At 52.6% G+C, this 5,000-nt stretch overlaps 1 protein-coding gene across 1 annotated transcript in view; it reads right to left on the bottom strand.

The window, feature by feature from the left end:
• The window catches only part of srrm3 (serine/arginine repetitive matrix 3), a 139,255-nt gene that overhangs the window by 6,866 nt on the left and 127,389 nt on the right, over positions 1-5,000 (bottom strand). The window lies entirely within an intron of this gene.

Raw genomic sequence — 5,000 nt, forward strand, 5'->3', positions numbered from 1 at the left:
CACCCGGTGAAACGCGGCATTAGCTTCAAAAAGTCGAAGCAAGCCGATCACAGGGAAGCAGGAAGTATGGCAGGGTGACGCATCGTCTCGTTCCCTTTCTCAGGGAACTATGGTTACAGTAGTAACCTGAGACGTTCCCTTTCGAGGGAACTCGCGATGCGTCACTTGACGCTTTGGGAACGAGAATACCCAAACCGCCAGAATTCCAAGTACCTGAGTGTCAGTCTGTTGGAACTAAGCACTAAGCACCTGAGAACCTGGGGCAGCATCCAGGTCCAAACTGTAAAACCTGACGAATGTGAGCGGTGAGGACCAGCCTGCCGCATCACAAACGTCTTGGAGGGAAACCCCAAATAACAAGGCTTTAGAGGCCGCCATACCCCTCGTTGAGTGAGCTCTGACCACCAAGGGACACGGATGGTCAGAGTACTCGTATGCAAGTGCAATAGCCTCGACTATCCACTTGCTAACCGTCTGTTTAGAAGCAGGAAGACCCTTCTTAGGTGATCCAAAGCAAATAAATAACTGGTCGGACTTCCTCATAGACGATGTCCGATGAACATAAGTATCCAGTGCTCGCACTGGACACAAGAGGTTCAGCCTTTCCTGGTCCGCAGATGTAAAAGGAGGAGGACAGAAAGCCTGCAGCACGATAGGCCTCGGAATCAAGGTCGGCACCTTAGGGACGTATCCCTGTTTTGGATATAAGAACGCCTTGACCATCCCCGGTGCAAATTCAAGGCAAGTGGGGGAAACCGAAAGGGCCTGAAGGTCTCCAACTCTCTTAAGGGACGAAATAGCTAGCAGAAAGATAGACTTAAGGGTAAGAAATTTCTCTGAAACCGAATCTAAGGGCTCGAATGGAGCCCTAGACAGGCCTTCTAGTACTATTGCCAAATCCCAAGCTGGCACCCTAGTGCGAGTTGCAGGCCTCAGCCTCAATGTGCCACGAAGGAAACGTGTAATCAGGGGGTCTCGACCCAACGATGTACCCCCAACCAGGGCGTGGTAAGCCGCAATGGCCGCCACGTAAACCTTAAGTGTGGAAGGACATAAACCTGACGTAAAGCGCTCCTGCAAGAACTCGAGTACTGTGTTCACAGAACAGTTAACCGGATCCCACTGATGTCGGTGACACCATACAGAAAAAACTTTCCATTTCAGCGCATATAGTTTCCTAGTAGCTGGAGCTCTGGAGCTTAGGATGGTCTCAGCAGCCTCAGCTGAGAGACCACTCTCTATGAGTTGGGCCCCCTCAGAGGCCAAACCCACAGGTTCCAAATCTCTGGTCGAGGGTGAAATATTGTGCCCCCGGCCTGAGACAGAAGGTCTCTCCTGATCGGGATCTCCAAGGGAGGACCGTCTAAGAGATGGATCAGGTCCGCAAACCAGATCCGACTCGGCCAGCGTGGTGCTACAAGCAGTAGGCTTATTCCGTACTGGCGGACTCGTTCCAGAACTCCTGGGAGCAGAGCAACAGGGGGAAATGCGTACAGACGTAGCCTCGGCCACGTCTGCACCATAGCATCCAGCCCCAGGGGGGCTGGGTGAGTAAGGGAGAACCAAAGTGGACAGTGCGTCGTGTGCTGAGACGCAAACAGATCCACCTCTGCTTGGCCGTAAAACTCCCAAATTTTTTCCACCGCCTCGGGGTGGAGTCTCCAGTCCCCTGGCCTCAGCTCCTGCCTCGACAGGATGTCTGCCCCCACATTCTGGTCCCCAGGAATATACACTGCCCTCAGGGAGAGTACCTTCCCCAGAGACCACAGGAGGATCTGGTGCGCCAGTTTGCAGAGCGGACGCGACCGCAGACCCCCCTGACGGTTCAGATAAGAGACCACTGATGTGTTGTCTGTTCGTACAAGCACATGATGGCCCCTCAGGTCTGGGAGAAACTGTCTCAACGCATTGAAGACAGCCATCATCTCCAGGCAATTGATGTGCCACGAAAGATGATGACTTTTCCACAGACCCTGAACCGAGCGGCCTTCCATTACCGCTCCCCAGCCGGTGAGGGAAGCATCTGTCGAGATCGTAACTCGATGGCAGAGAGCTCCCAACACCGGACCCTGGGTTAAGAACCAGTGTTTTTTCCATATAACCAAGGCACGAAGGCATCGCCGCGTGATCTTGATCATACGAAGTGGGTTTCCCCTCGGGGAGAACCCCCTGGTCCTGAGCCACCACTGCAAAGGTCTCATGTACAGCAGGCCAAAAGGAATCACGTTGGACGCTGCCGCCAAGAGACCCAACAGTCTCTCGAACTGTTTCACAGTGCGTGACTGGCCTAGCTTTAGCTCTTTGGTGGCTGTCAGGATAGCAGCTACACGAACGGGCGATAGAGTGGCCCGCATCGTCACTGAATCCCATACCACACCAAGGAAAGTGGTTCTCTGTACTGGAGAAAGAACACTCTTCTTGGCGTTGAGCCTCAACCCCAACATCTGCATATGGGCGAGAACGACACCTCGGTGCCGAACCGCCAACTGCTCTGATTCCGCCAGAATCAGCCAGTCGTCGATGTAGTTCAGAATACGTATGCCCTGAAGCCTGAGAGGGGCTAGAGCTGCATCCACGCATTTCGTGAACGTGCGGGGTGATAAAGCTAGACCGAAAGGAAGAACCCGATATTGGTATTCTTTGCCCCCGAAAGAAAACCTTAGGAACTTCCTGTGCTGAGGGAGGATGGAGACATGGAAGTAGGCGTCCTTCAGATCTATCGTGACAAACCAGTCCTCGGATCTGATTTGAGTCACGATCTGTTTGAGTGTTAGCATCTTGAACTTGAGTTTCTGTACTGAACGATTCAACAGACGAAGATCTAAAATGGGACGCAACCCCCCATCCTTTTTTGGAACAATGAAATAACGGCTGTAAAAACCCGACTCTCTGTCGGGTGAGTACACCTGTTCTATAGCTTCCTTTGCTAACAGGGCCTTTACCTCTTGCTCCATTACCAGAGCCTGCTCGGGATGCACCACTGTGGGCAGCACCCCGTTGTAACGAGGAGGACGAGAACCAAACTGGATTCTGTATCCTTTCTCTACAATCTGCAGGACCCAATGAGAAATATTCGGCAGAAGCTTCCACGCTGCCAGAAAATTTACTAAGGGAACCAGCCTCTCGAGGCTGGTCTCTGGTGTTATCGAGACAGCCAATTCCGGAGCCTGAAACATAATGGCAGGAACTACCTGAACTGGCCGCTCTAAGGCCCCCCTCAGAGGGCGCGAAACCGATGCTGTGCCGCAGCATAGCATCAGCGACTCGCTGGAGACCGCTGCGCCCTGAAGCACCAAGGGTGGCAGGGTTGGCAGAACGGTCTCGTGAGGACCCCGAAATGGAACGGGCACCGTATAATGAGGTGTACACCGCTCCACTTCGGTCGGGGCTGTCCTCACAGGCCTGATGCATGAACATCAGGACCTTTTTTTTTTTTGAACCGAAGTCTTCTTCGCCTGAAGAACGGTCCTCAGATCCGGCTTCGACTTAGAAGACTTCGGTTGAGAGGGTTGCGTCCGTCTCCAGTCTCTACGCGGAGGTGCACGAGACGCAACACTCTCTTTCTGATGCACACGATATGATGAGCTCGACGGCTGGGGCTGCTCACGCCCAGCAGTCCCAGGGGGCTGGACCCGGCGAGGGAGAAACTTTTTAAAAACGTCCGCTTGCTTCTTTGACTCCTGAAATCTCTCGACGACCGCGTGGACTGCGTCGCCGAAGAGACCAGAAGGTTCAAGCGGAGCATCTAATAAAAAAGCTCGATCTTTTTCTTTAATATCAGACAGATTTAACCATAAATGTCTCTCAGTAGCTACCAAGGCTGCCATAGACCGCCCAATTGCTCTGGCGGTCTCCTTAGTAGCCCTGAGAGAAAGATCGGTAGCCCGACGAAGTTCACGAATATCGTCATGACTGACTCCCTCACTACTATCCAGATCCCCCAGCAGGTCAGCTTGATAAGCCTGGAGCACTGCCATAGTATGCAGACATGCTCCAGCTTGACCTGCTGCCGTATAAGCTTTGCCCACTAACACCGAAGTGGCTTTAAGCGGTCTAGTGGGCAAAGCCGAGGCTTTCAGAGACGATGCAGGACCAGGGGAAAGATAACTGGCTAAATTCTCTTCCGCCTGGGGCATCGCCTCATAACCATACTCTTTCAGCCCTCTTATTCTCGAATAAGTGTTAACATGAGGGCTGAAAAGACGTGATGAATATGGTTTATCCCACGATTTAGAAATTTCTTTGTGCAAATCGGGAAAAAATGGAAGCCCTCGTGGTGGAGATAATGTGGTGGAAGATAAAAAGCGCTCATCTAATTTGCTTTTGGGACGAGCGCCCTTCTTCTCAGATGGCCATTCAATATTTAACTTCTCTACAGCCCGCGACATAACATCCACCAGCTCATCATATGCTGGGGAAATAAATTGTGAATCTCTTTCCCCCATGTGTGTGCTTACACTCTCCACACTCATCGCATCAACCTCCTCGGAGGAAGAGCAATAAAGTAATGGAGGGCTCTCTCCCCGGGCGGAAGAAACCGCAGAGCGTGCTTCCGACACCGGGGAGAGAGCACTGGATCTCTCGGGTAAGGAAGGAGAAAGAGCCCTCGGACCCGTCTCCAACCCCTCCGAAAGATCCTTTTGCGATCCCCAGGAATGCATTCTCCGCGCTGCCTCAGCAGACGCGGGTCCTGATCCCTGTGGATCGCGAGCCTGCCCACTCTCTTTATCAAAGAGTGACAGGCGAGAGCGGAGCATGCGAAGCGGTAACATCTCACAATGCTGGCACTCAGCCCCCTCGAAGGCTGAGACCGCATGCTCCACTCCCAAACAAACGACACAAAGCTCGTGTGTGTCCCCACCCGTTAAATAACGCGGGCAGGGAGAAGCACACTGTTTGTACACTTGTTTAGTTTCCATCCTTTTCCGCAACAGACAACAGTAAATAGACAGAGACAAAATGACACAGATCGCTTGCTGAGACACAGAAGCTAATGCCGC

The sequence above is a fragment of the Rhinichthys klamathensis genome, unplaced genomic scaffold, assembly GCF_029890125.1.
Source record: "Rhinichthys klamathensis goyatoka isolate OS25496 unplaced genomic scaffold, OSU_Roscu_1.1 h1tg000633l_1, whole genome shotgun sequence".
NCBI lineage: Eukaryota > Metazoa > Chordata > Actinopteri > Cypriniformes > Leuciscidae > Rhinichthys > Rhinichthys klamathensis.